Genomic DNA, 14,244 nt, shown 5'->3' on the forward strand with positions numbered 1-14,244 from the left:
AGAGAGAGAGAGAGAGAGAGAGAGAGAAAGAATTGGCGGAGAAGGATGTATGTTTATTTTTCGCGTGAAAGGTGAAGCGCGGTTTTTCCACGAAGTTGAAGAAGTGGAGGTTATATCCACTCGAGACGAAACAAACGAAACCTCTGTCCGTCCGGAATATCAACGACCTCTGCACGGTCGCGTGACACGGTCGAACGGGGTGAGATCACTTCTCTCGGGCCCATCAGTTTCGAAACTGGCATCGTGAATCATCGGGGAAGCATCCGTTTTCGTTACCGGAGTTAAGGTGGTGTTTAAGGAGGTCGAGACGTAATGAAAACGGGAAGGGAAGAAAAAAGAAGAGAAGAATGATAAAGAAAACGAGGATCGAGTAATGGGTTTAAGTTACGATAGATACGTACAAACCGATGGTTGTTCGTTCGAGTCATCGAACGCTTAAATCCATCGCTCGAATCGACGCCAATTGTACCTTTTCTTTTTTAGAATTTTACCTTTATCAGAAGATACGTTTTTCTTCTAGAAAAAAAGCTTCGGCTTTGGAAAGGAGAAATAAAAAAAATTTCCCATTCGAGATTCGAGAACCGTTTCCGATTCTCGTTTTCAAAAATCATCTCTACGAATTTCTAATCTATCTATCTGAATCAACGATTTAAAAAAGTGAATAATATTACGTTATTTAGAAAAATTAGATTAGAAGCAGAGAATGAAAGTATCATTGATATTATCCAGATTCGATGAATTTCGATCGAATCTGTCTTGATCAAATTCGTTGATCGATGCGAACGAAAATGAGCGAGGACGACGAAGCGTTATTTGCGAATAAGGAATAATTATCGATGTTGGGGATCGGTGGGCGAATTAATTCGAGAAAAAAATTTTTTTCCACAGGCGTACGGATTTGCCGGCCACGCGGCAATCATTTGAATTGCGCGTACGCGGCGCGTAATGAAACTAATTAAACGTAATTACGAGGTGCAACAAAGGGAATAAGTAATCGTTGGCGGTTGGCGTGGCAGCGGCGAGGCGGCCCAGCCAGGGAAAACTGGGGGAATACTAATTGGCGTGCGGCGACCGACCACCGCTCTCACCAACGCCGCCTTTTGCAAAAAATCCTCTCGTTTCTTCTTCTCGCTAGGCGAGGACACGGCAAATCCTCGTATTTTCCCTTCCCAACTCGGAGAAATTTGCGGCTTTTAGAGCGCGCCTCTAACCGTGTAGTAAGCAGTCTCTCTTTTTATCCAATCTTGGTAGGCCGAGAATTCTTACGTGTCGCTGCGCGTCAATTCAACAAATCTTGCTTTCAGATTTTTATTACGCGAAACGCGGCTCTGAGTATTTTTTCAATCATCGTTTTCGAATATAATATGCGCGCGAAAAACTTTAAAACGATGCAAATTGTTCGATATCCTTTTTTTGAATGGAATCCTTTCCTCTTTATACTATTGCCATATCGGCCAGCCTCTCGAATCGAGGTAAGAAAATATTCATAGAATTATTTTTACAATAATTAGTGACAATGTAGAAAACCTGCAATCTTTTTACATCTTTGATTGTTCAAAAGTGTTTGAATTCAAAATTGTTCAAGACTCTAAAAGAAAACATGATCCCTAACATTGAGTTAAATTAGAAATCGCGATTCGTACACTTTTACTCATTTTTCTTTATTATCATCCTTCTTGAATGGAATCTTTTCTTTATACGTTACCATATCGGCGATCGAGGTAAGAAAATATTCATGGAATTATTTTTACAATAATTAGTGGCAATGTAAGAAATTAATTAAAAAACTTTACAATCTTTCTACATTTTTGATTGTTCAAAACGTATCCTAAAAAAAAAAACATGATCATTCATCCCTAATAGTGAGCTAAATTCTAAACCACGATTCGTATACTTTTCCTCCTTTTTCTTTATTATTATCCTTCTTGGATGGAATCCTTTCTTTATACGTTACCATATCAGCTTTATACGTTACCATACCAGATCTAGATAAGAAAATATTCATGGAATTATTTTTACAATAATTAGCAATGCAAAAAATTAATTAAGAAACTCTACAATCTTTCTACATCTTGTTCAAAAGCGTATCCTAAAAAGAAACATGATCGTTCGAGCATAGGTGACATTAATGCAACGATCCACTACAGAAAGTAACACTCATTATCCCGCAACGATGCAAATTGTTCGATGTGTTTCGATTATTCCACGATTCATATACTTTTCCTCGTTTTTCTTTATTATTATCCTTCTTAAATGGAATTTTTTCTTTACACGTTACCATATCAACGATCTAGACAAGAAAATATTCATAGAATTATTTTTACAATAATTAGTGACAATGTAGAAAACCTACAATCTTTTTACATCTTTGATTGTTCAAAAGTGTACTCTAAAAAGAAACATGATCATTCATCCCTAACATTGAGTTAAATTAGAAACCACGATTCTTATACTTTTCCTCATTTTTCTTTATTATTATCCTTCCTGAATGGAATCTTTCTTCTTTCTTCTTTATATCTTACCATATCGGCGATCGAGATGTAAGAAAATATTCATGGAATTATTTTTACAATAATTAGTGGCAATGCAAGAAATTAATTAAGAAACTCTACAATCTTTCTACATCTCTGATTGTTCAAAAGCGTATCCAAAAAAAAAAAAAAGATCGTTCGAATATCCCTCAACAGTGGGCTAAAGTCGGAGGCGACGTTAATGCAACGAGCCATTACAGAAGGTAGCACTCATTACCACGCGACGAACGCATAAAAACGGGACAGTCGATCGATCTTGGGCGAGAAACGAGCGGTTTCGGCCCTCCCCCCTCCCCGCCCGATCCCCCGGCCACGTCCGCGGAACACATTCCGGGATCGCGTTAATGGATGCGCGATCGTTCCCCCTTCGTGGAAACGTATTAATTATTTTCGTTGATACCCGCCTTAAAACCAGACCAACTCCCAGACCACGCAACAAGAAATTGCATCTCGTTCCCCACGTTGGATCCAATCTTTCCACGAGCGGCGGCTTCTGATTTATCACCGACGTTTCACCACTTGTTGATACGTGCGCGCCTCCCTACTCGCAATGAATCATTTTATTTCCTTCCGTTGGCTTATTAACGCGCGGGAAGAATCGCGGGAAACGTTTCGATTATCGCTGCGCTTCTTACTCCATCGCATTGTGTCGTGTCGATTCAACGCTGAGAGTTTCCATCCGATTGACCGTGGAAGGAAATAATTTTTTTTTTTTTTTCTCTTGGACGGAAGGAAGGACGGAATTAAAATTAAGTTAAAATTTCTCTAAGCAAAATTTCCGCGAAACGAATTTCTCTCTTCGAAACGAGAAATTATACTTTCGTCAAGAATTGGTCGACGAAACTTTATCGTAGACGTGGCGTAATGTAGAGAGAATCACGATTAAATACGTTTGCAGAAACGATACTTTGCTGGTGACGAGAGGCAAACAATTGTTTCTCTCCGTGCGAACAGTGATGGTTTTGAAAATTTCAAAACTTCGAGTGAGTAGTAACTTCTTTTCTTTTTATTTCTTTTACATCAACCGCTTCTTTCTTCTTCGTATCGTTACGAGTTACGAGTTACTATGGAAGCAAGGATAACCGATAATAGGGTTATTAATTCGAGGAATTAATTTTCAAACAAAATTGCTCGCGAGCCACTCAAACCCGTCGCTATTAAATTTGAGTTTCCACGCGATAGCGCGCGCAAAAAAAAAAGTGCACGTGGGGAGATGATTACGGCGTAATTACCGGCGTTTAGAGGAGTCAGTGGGCCGTCGATGACTCACGTCCAATTTTTTTTTTCTCGCCCGACTAAATTTGCCAAGTTTAAACTTTCTAATTGAATCCTTCTTCCAACGTTATTATTACAACGTTTTCCATTCCCTCTCGTGTGCTCGATGTAATTAATACTCGAATGATAGATAGGAGGATTACAGAGAACAAGAGGATAATATTTCTTTCGTTTCCGTTCCGTCGTTTGGAACGTTTGGTTGCTCGTCGAATAGCCATGAGATGTAATATTGGAAATAATAATTGTTATGCGCGGATCGATCGCGCGGCCGTGGATCATCGATGGACGATCTATCCGGCTGGCTTTCGCCACGTCGATTGTTCGAGACAATCGAGTTATCGCGCACAACCCGGCCGTAATTGCTACGTCTGTCACACTGTTTGTTTAAAAGCAGCGGGTCATCGCTGCTCCGGCAAAAAGCCGGAGGGGGATCGATTAATGAAACGTTGCGAAACCTATTGTTTCGCGACGCTGGTAATTGTTTCTCGAAGACGCGCGCCTCCTTTTCACGCGATACGGTTTCACACACAAAGTTTACTCACTTGTTGCCTCTCCTCCCTGTGTCGCCTCGACTCTGCAACAGAAATAAAGAAACAACGTTTCATTCCATGGATTTCAAATTCGCGCGAGTGTAAATATACTTTTTCTCGTTCATCTGATTTTTTCTTCCGGGAATAAACGGAATAAACACGTTTCGATTATTCGTTCCCAGATTTCGAAATTAAATCTCGTTATCTTGAATAATCGACGAAATTCAAATTCACTGTATGCATAATTCAAATAACTTTTATTTCCAGAAATAAAGAAATATGTTTTCGATTATTAATTCTCAAAATAAAATCTCGCCATCTTAAACACATAATCGACGAAATTCAAATTCACGCATATAAATATCGTTTTCTGATTTTTTTCTTCCAGGAATAAAGAAACACATTTTGATTATTCATTCCCAGATTTCAAAATAAAATCTTAAACATAATTGACGAAATTCAAATTTACTGGTATACATATAATCCAAATAACTTTCCAGAAATAAAGAAACACGTTTCATTCCCCGGATTCCAAATTGATTAAATTAAATTTTTCTTTCTAGAAATAATTAATTTCTAGAAATAATATAATTCTTGTCATCTTAAACGTAATTGACGAAATTCAAATTCACACATATAAATATCGTTTTCTGATTTTTTCTTCCAAGAATAAAGAAACACATTTTGATTATTTATTCTTCGAATTTCAAAATAAAATTTTGTCATCTTAAACATAATTGAAGAAATTCAAATTTACTGGTATATATATAATCCAAATAACTTTCCAGAAATAAAGAAATATGTTTCGATTATTTATTCCCAGATTTCAAAATAAAATCTTGTCATCTTAAACGTAATTGAAATTCAAATTCACTGCTATACATATAATCCAAATAACTTTCTTTTCCAGAAATAAAGAAACACGTTTCATTCCCCGGATTCCAAATTAATTGAATTAAATTTTTCTTTCCAGAAATAAAGAAATATGTTTCGATTATTTATTCCCAGATTTCAAAATAAAATTTTGTCATCTTAAATGCGTAATTAACGAAATTCAAATTCACACGTATAAATATCATTTTCTCGTTTTAACACGTTCACCTAAATTTTCTTTCCAAAAATTCCGCGAACGTAAAATTACCTCGATGTCTCGATACCAAGACGAGACGATTCCTCCTCGTCCAAATATAAAATCACTATACACATATGGAGAGGAAGAGCAACTGACGAAGCGGGAGAAGGCCAAGGAGGTTAGCAGAGCGAAAATCATCGCGTGTGCAAACGTCGAAAAAACGTACGGATCCCGCCTCCCTTCCGCTTTCGATCGGGCGCGCAGCTCACGTGCCACGCTTCCTGTTCCCTTCCTCGACCGTGTCGCCGATCGAAACCGGAAAATCCGTCAACGTACGCGTGATTTATTTTCCCTCTTCGATTATTTTCCCCCACTCCTCCAATAAAATAAATCCATCATGGACACACACGATTTATACCCTTATGCGTCGCCATTTTTTTTCGATCGACTCACACCAGTACATGAACACTAACTACAATCTGCCTTGATAATTTACACATTTATATGAGAAATTTGAAAATTTTCATCGCGTGGAAAACGATTTTTAGATTTCAAGAGCAGGTTAAGACACTTTTCTTTCCCTTTTCTTTTTTACCAATCCAACAGAATTTATATGGGAAATTTGAAAATTTTCATCGCGTGGAAAACGATTTTTAGATTTCAAGAGTAGGTTAAAATACTTTTCTTTCCCTTTTCTTTTTTACCAATCCAACAGAATTCAACAAGATATCTACACTTATCTCGCTATTAAGTCCGTTCCTAGAATGTTAACAGCAGAAATTTAGGCACCCACGATTGTGTGCAAATGGTATGGGCGCGCTTAACAACCTTCCCCCCTCCCCCCCTCTCCCCACCCCTCGTCACATCGGCAAACATTCTCGTTCTCGAATTCGAGTTTTCGAGAGTTTCATCCTTCCCTCGGATCGACAAACAAAGGTAATTGATCGCGAGGGTGACGCATAGGGTAAGGTTGAATCACCCGCGAGCGAGGTGGACGAAAGCGCGAGACGAAAAGGTTGTCGGGGAGTGGAGAGGGGAGTGGAGAGGGGAGGGGGATCGTAGGCGACGCGTCAACGCCGGCGGAAAAGGAGTGACACTTTCCGAGTGGTTGGCAAGACAATAGACCACCGCGTTGATCGTGCTCACCCTGCAAACTAGGAAATTATTCAAAACGCGTGTCCCCTCCCCCTCCCCCAACGATTGTCCCTTCCAGGAAGGAATGCCGCTCGACCGCTCCGCACAGTCCGTCGCATCTCTCCTTTCTTCGTTGTTAACACCGTTGTGAACGTATCAGAAATGTAAACGAGCTAATTCCCTCAAGTTGAAACTTGATTCCGTTCTTCCCTAAAAAAAAAGAAATCGATCGAGGAAAACTCGTGTTGATCGTATTTTCCAATTTAATAGTTATAGCTATTAACGTGTGAATTGAAGAATTTTATTTAGAATATCGATGTAATTGCGTATCCATTTTCCATCGTTTACAAAGCTTTGAGTTTGCGTAAGAAGTTTGATTTTTTGGTAAAAATTTTTCATCATGGATCTTCGAGAAAATCAAAAGAGACTGAACTCCGTTTCTCAAAAAATCGATCGAGGAAACTCGTGCTGAACGTATTTTTCCACGTTACTAACGCGTGAATTGAAGGAATTTTATTTAGAATATATCGAGAATAATTGTTATTCGAGATTCGTATCGAGAAAAAGGTTTAACTGCGTAAAAAATTTATTTCCACTTTTCGATAAAAATTTTTTTCATCGACGTTTTTACGAATCTTGGAGAGAATCAAAAAAAAAAAAGGGGGGGAAAAGTTGTTGTACCCGCGTAACGAATAGCTATCGCATGCGTGCCCTCCATCTTCCACACTCCATAAACGATTCTTCTCATTAAAAGGCTGTAACAGCCTCGACTTTACCAGAATACCAACCTTACCCTTCGATCCCCGTGGAGACGCGCAACAGGAGCGGCAAGTTTCACCGAGAAAAATCGCTAACGTCGAGGAACGGACAGAGAGAGAGAGAGAGACAGAGAGAGAAGGAAAAGAAATATCGTCGAGGTTGGACAACGCGGCGTAACAGCGAGACGCGACGATGAAATATGGCGGGGCGTTAAAATTACAGGAACGTTCAGGAACGAATTCATCGTGACGCGGATTCGAAGGCGCAAGAGTCCACTTGTGTTTACCCTGCGAAGACTAGAAAATTATTCCCTAGACGAACAACAACAACGACGACGACGACGACGACACCTTTCTTACTTCTCCGAAACCAGTCGGTGGACTCGTTTTTAATTAATTGAATCGCGCTGAGTCGTGTTTCGTTGAACGACCTGAAATATTTCCGCGATGGATATAAACTGTGCAAGAAAAAAAAAAAAATAAGAGGAAGAGAAGAAGGAGAAGAAGAAAAAAAAAAATAATAAAAATGATGGAAAAGTGCGTGACCATACCGACCGAGCGAATAGCAAGCGATCATTATCTAGACGCCATAAAGGATCACGGTGTAATGGCTCCGCTCCGAAACGATTTATTGCGTGTAATTGCGAGGAGGTGGCACTTTAAGGCGGCTTTACAACGTCCAGTGTCCCGGTGACGGGGGATTCGTTTCCCCTTGAAACGTCAAACGACGTCGAGCGACAATAAAGCTAATAAACACTTCATCATAGAAGGGAGCCAAGTAGCCTATTCGCGACGCGAACCAGTCCTTCGTCTTTTCAAATCCGTCTTATTATTCTGGACAGCAGCAAAACGGATGCGATCCTCAGAGCTGGGAAATAAACAAAAATTAATATCGTTGCAGTCTATTTGAATAAGAGATAAGTTGATCCCCGCTGTAACCCGAATCAAATTATAAAAAAAAAAAAAAAGAAATGTAAATCTATCTCAAGATAATTTTAACTTTTAACCTTCGTCCTATACCTTTTTTTATCATTTCTCTAAAAATCCTTCCTTTTGTTAAAAAATTATCCTCTATTCTTTTTTTCACTATTTTCCCGAAAATCACTAGAAAATTACCAAAGCGTCGCGACATTATCGATCGAGATCGAAACCTCGCAAATCGTCGATTACTCCACTGCGTTTATTCACAACCCATTATTATCATTCGAGGAAAAGTTTTACGCGCTCGAGAAACGGACGGAGCGGTCTGACGACACTTTCCAACTCGAAGAGCCAGACCGACCTCGCGTCCTCCCTGCAAACTAGCGAATTATTCAAACGAGGCTCGGCTGGAACGCGAGGCTTCGCTCCTTTTCTCGCGACCTTTCTCGCCCCCTTTTTTTTCCCACTCGGATTTTCAGCTTCGAAAAAACTAGCACGCGCGAATATAACCCGAACGACCTTCTCGATCGCATCACTTCCTGTTCGTAAACGCTTCGTCCGTTGCCTCTTTTTTTTTTTTTTCTTTTTTTTTGCAATGAAAGAGAGAGAGAGAGAGCACGCGTACGCGATGCGACCAGCATGCAAAATTGAAGTTCGGCTTCGTGGAACAGGTGTCAGCGTTCCGAGAAACTGTCGCCTCGCTGTCGATTCGAAAGTGAAACGTTCGACTAGGCGTGTTCGACCGGATTAATCGCTCGATGCCCTCCATGCCAATTACAATCGCGATTGTTTCCCGGAATAAGGTGGGTTGTGATAAAAAATGTATCGTTTCTTTGTATACTTTGTATTATTTTTAATACGATCTTCGTATCGATTTTTTGTTTGGAGAAGAAGAAAATTAGATAGATTCCTCTTTTTAGAGTACAAGGATATAATGGTACGAAGAAATGTGGGCACACGATCGTGCAGTGAAAGCGATACGGACATTGGTCGGTTGAATAAATTCAGAAAATATCGTTACGATTTCTGGCTCTGAAACTTTCTTAATTGAAAGTCCATATGGTAATGGTAATCATTAGACATAAAATTGGGAACATCTGTCACAGGAGAAAACTATCCACCGTAGGAAATTATTCGCCATTTCCTATTTATTCCCTATTACAGAAACAAAAAATTAAAAAGAAAGAATAATTTATCATCAATATCAATTAATATCATACATCATAAAAGCGAAAATTTTTATTTATACAATCACCAATAACCATACTTTTCACATATTATTCTTACATATTTTTCTAATACATACACTGACACAACAAAGATGAAAACGTAACGAAAACCTCGAAAAAATTTCTAAAAGTAAAAAAATAATTATTTAAACAAAAAGAAAGATAGATGTCTCGTTCCCTTCTTACAAATTTCATCTTTTAAACGACGTAGACAAAAAAAAAAAAAAAGAGAAAAATACCCTACCGTTTCCATCCCATAGGAAGGAGAGAAATCTGAATCGAAGTTGTGGGAGTCGAATACACAAGTAATACATACACTGAAAGATGAAAACGAAAACCTCGAAAAAAACGTCGAAAAAATTTCTAAACGTGAAATAAAAGTAAAAAAATAATTATTTAAACAAAAAGAAAGATAGATGTCTCGTTCCCTTCTTACAAATTCCATCTTTTAAACGATGTAGACGAAAAAAAAAAAAAGAGAGAAGAATACCCTACCGTTACGTCGTTTCCATCCCATAGGAAGGGGGAGGGGGGAGAAGTCTGGATCGAAGTTGTGGGAGCCGGATACACGGGAGGAAAAGCGAAGGATGAGAAGGGTAGCGACCGGCGGCGTCGTGCTCGGTAAGCTATGACGAAGGTTAGGTTATCTCGGGACGCGGATCTAAACGTTTTAACGTGTACCAGCACGCTTCTAGCACCGGGGTACATTGTCATTTTATGGAGAGACGGGGACCAGACGACGGCTACAATTTGCGCGTGTAATTGCGGGGCTACCGATCTCCATTCCATCCGAGATCGGCCATCCACGCTTGTTCCGCCACTTTATCGGCCGCTTCCTGTCACCGCCTCGCCGTTCCTCCAATTATATACAGCCCAATTTCTATATAATCGCGTCTCCAAACGCTCGTCCAAAGAATAGCGAGTGAAATTTTTATTTATTATTATTATTATCATTGCTAAAATTTGGAAAGGGAAATTTAATTAAAAGATTTGCAGGGAATGGAAATGTTGACTGGGCAGTGGAAAACAATAAATAAAATATACGGGTTTAACTGAATGAATATATTTGATTATACGTGATTGCGCGTATCTGTTTATAAGACATTTGAAATACGTGTATCGAAGAGAAACAAATAGCTACCAACTATGAAATGGTAATGTTGCTGACAACATTCAATAATGAAATCGTATATATAAAATTTCAGTGAACTTTAAATTCTATAACAGGAAACTTGTTGAAAGAAAGAAAGAAAGAAAGAAAGAAAAAGGTATGCTTCGTAACGCAACGGGAATGAAGAGGACGAATGGGGAAGAGGATGGGATGGAATGAACAGAAGCGGCGGAGATTTTATTGGCATTTGGTTGCGAAAAAGAGTAGAGTAATCGGTAGAAGTAGCAGTGTCACGGCTTTTAATCCGTGGCTTCCTACACCCGGCCCATTACTACCCCGCGGGCTTTTTAACGTTGTCACCGTGCCGCGCCGCGCCGCGTAAATAATACGCCACCACCCGTCCACCCGTTAAGCCGGATTTATTGCGCGGCGCACAGAAGCTGTTCGGCTTATTATTTAATCGTTCGTTAACGATTCGTCGCGCGCTCGCCTATAAATCGTTTCGCCGATCGTGACTTCGTATCCTTCGCTTTCCCGTCACGAATTACCGAGTTCCACCACCGTTCCATTGCGATTCGAGCATCGTAGATTCGCATTCCCCGCGGGAAGAGATACGATTACCACCGAATCAACCGTCCGAGCACGCGGACCGATTGCCAACTTTTGTTACTAGGAAATCCCTAGATCCCTAGAACAAGAAAGAAAATCGAATCGCAGCGAAGCTTCCACGCATGCGCGGAACAGCTGCCAACGTCGAAGATTTCTAGATCGTGGAGAAAAAGAATCGAATCGCGTTAGCCACGCGATTCCACCATCGCGATTCAATCGTCGTAGATTATTTCCCGTTCTTCTAGCAAAAATTTCTAGATTTCGTAAAAAGAGAATCGAAGCGACGTTTCTTTTTCGCGAACTAAAGGTCCTAGATTCGCGTTCTTCCAAGGAAAATCCCTAGATTCTGGAAAAGGAATCGAAGCAACGTTTCTTTCTCTCGATCCAAAGGTCCTAGATTCGCGTTTTTCCAAGAAAAATTTTTAAATTTCGGAAAAAGAAAATCGAAGCAACATTTCTTTCTCGCGAATCAAAGGTTCTAGATTCTTCCAAAGAAAATCCCTAGATTTCGGAAAAAAAGAATCGAAGCAACGTTTCTTTCTCGCGAACCAAAGGTTCTAGATTTGCATTCTTCCAAGGAATATCCCTAGATTTTGGAAAAGGAATCGAAACGACGTTTCTTTCTCTCGATCCAAAGGTCCTAGATTCGCGTTCTTGCAAGGAAAATCCCTAGATTTTGGAAAAGGAATCGAAGCGACGTTTCTTTCTCGCGATTCAAAGGTCCTAGATTCGCGTTTTTCCAAGAAAAATTTTTAAATTTCGGAAAAAGAGAATCGAATTCTTTTATTTTTCGAACGCAAGACCATCAATCCCCTACGATATCGATCGAAGGAACATTTCTTTCTCGCGATCCAAAAGTCTTAGATTCACGTTCTTCCAAGGAAAATCCTTAAATTTCGGAAAAAAGGGAAAATCGAAGCAACGTTTCTTTCTCGCGAACCAAAGATCCTAGATTCGCGTTTTTCCAAGAAAAATTTTTAAATTTCGGAAAAAGAAAATCGAAGCAACGTTTCTTTCTCGCGATCCAAAAGTCTTAGATTCGCGTTCTTCCAAGGAAAATCCCTAGATTTCGGAAAAAGAGAATCGAAGCAACGTTTCTTTCTCGCGATCCAAAAGTCTTAGAATCGCGTTCTTGCAAGGAAAATCCCTAGATTTCGGAAAAAGAGAATCGAATTCTTTTACTTTTCGAACGCAAGACCGTCAATCCCCCGGCGATACCGATCGAGGTTTTTTTTCTCTCGTGGACGAAGCACGAGAGGCCGAAAGGAAGGATCGAGTCGAGTAAGCCGACACGGAGCCGGGTACCCTCGTTTCGTTCTGCTTCACGCACTCCCGCGTGGAGGCAGAAAGGAAAAAGGAGTCGAAGGAAGTAGTAGCGGACAACAACGACGAGCAGGGGGCTGAAGCGGCAGCAACGCCGGTAGCTGCTTCGACAGAGACGAAGAGGAGAGGTACGTAACGACGACGTCGAGAGAGGAAGAAGAGGAAGAGGGAGAAATACTCGGAGCAAAAGTACTCGACCTCCACCTTCCTCGCCACGCATCGTGGAATTCGTTCGAGAAACAGGGAGAGAGAGAGAGAGAGAGAGAGAGAGACTCTTTCCTCCTCCTCCTCCTCCTTTTCCTCGCTGTTTTGCATTTTACATCGAGATTTGGTCGTTAGATTCGCCGATCCGCCTCCCACTCTTCCGTCTTCCCTCTAGCCCCGGGCAAGGATACCGCCGCCGTGCCCTATAGCCCCCCGTCGCGCTCCCATGTACTCGGTGGGCCCTTTCTTCCTCCTCGATGATAATGTTATCTAAGCCGACTTTGTTCTCCAAGCCGCCTTCGAGCACACCGATATCTCCAACCTCGCCCCCTAGGCGAATTCCCGCCCTGCTCTCCTCCTCTCCCGAGTACGCTCGCCTCAGGTGATAAGTGTTAACGCGCTACGAACCGAATATATCTTATGCGCGAACCGTGTCCAGTGGTTATATTTTATGGGTATATATTATTTTTCCTCGCCGCTATTTTTTTTTTTTTTTAAATCACTTCCTTCCTTGGGAAAGTTAACGAGTCGAATAATCGAAGCAATATATATATATATATATATATACGCGAGAGCGTTCGAAAATATTCCAACGGTATAATCGTATGAGAATCACCGGAACGTCTTTTTCTTATCGTCCGAGTTGCGCGAATCTTAGGTAGAACGTTGTACGTCTACCGAATATGCTTCTGGCGTCAGTCGTGTCATTTGATTCCCGAATGAATCTCTCGTAAGAAAGAGAGAGAGAGAAAAAAAAAAACGTCAACTCGAACAATTGGCATTGGTCGGTTGCGACTTATAATATCGCGAGACTTGCTTCGAATTGCAAAAACTCGTATGCAAGCTCGAGCCGTTTCGAAAGACTCATTCCCATCGTGTAAACATGAAATCCGTACGATTTCCTCCGCCGGTACGAGAATCGATTTAGCAAAGGCCATGCGACCAGCGATCCCGCGACTTTTTTCCTGCGGTCGGTATTACTCAAGTTTCGTTCGTGTTTCCTTTTTGCGCGACTAACGCGCCAACTAGCGTCCGCGGAGGAGGAGGGGGGGGAGGGAGAAGTACTACAAAGAAGAAGAAGAAGGTTTCATATGACAGCGCTCGTTTTCTCGTATCGTATCGTATCGTATCTTCGAGAACTAAGAACGCTCGAATCCATCGGCCGTTAAACGAACTCGCCAATTAATATTTAAAACTCGTCACGGTTTTCCGCCCAAGTATGAAATAAATGTAATAGTTGGAAAAGCAAAAAATCATCGCCAACGGAGAAAATAAATAAATAATAATAATAATAATAATAAAGGAGAATAAATTCACCGCGCGGAGCAGTGGTTCTCAACCGTTCTGCCGTTCGAGGGGAGTTATTAGTAATATCATTTTTCGATTGATACGATTGTAATATTTAATTTTGAGCTATTTTTTTTTTTTATTCAACGAGAATTTATTTATCGTTTCGTGCATCGAGAAATTAATATCCATCCATATCTGGGGAAGAAACTCTCTTCGATTTTTCACGGTGATATTGAATCGTTAATTTAAAGCCAGTA

The 14,244-nt window shown here is 40.5% G+C and overlaps 1 protein-coding gene across 2 annotated transcripts in view; it reads right to left on the minus strand.

Annotated features, from left to right (window-relative positions):
- Positions 1-14,244, minus strand: part of LOC122715368 (misshapen-like kinase 1) — a 194,818-nt gene that overhangs the window by 82,188 nt on the left and 98,386 nt on the right. For both annotated transcript variants that reach the window (XM_043937506.1, XM_043937505.1), the window contains one exon: positions 4,349-4,380. The gene's annotated coding sequence lies outside the window, so the exon portion shown is untranslated. The remainder of the gene's footprint in view (positions 1-4,348; positions 4,381-14,244) is intronic.

This window comes from Apis laboriosa, unplaced genomic scaffold, assembly GCF_014066325.1.
Source record: "Apis laboriosa isolate Shangri-la unplaced genomic scaffold, ASM1406632v1 scaffold34_cov151, whole genome shotgun sequence".
Taxonomy (NCBI): Eukaryota; Metazoa; Arthropoda; class Insecta; order Hymenoptera; family Apidae; genus Apis; species Apis laboriosa.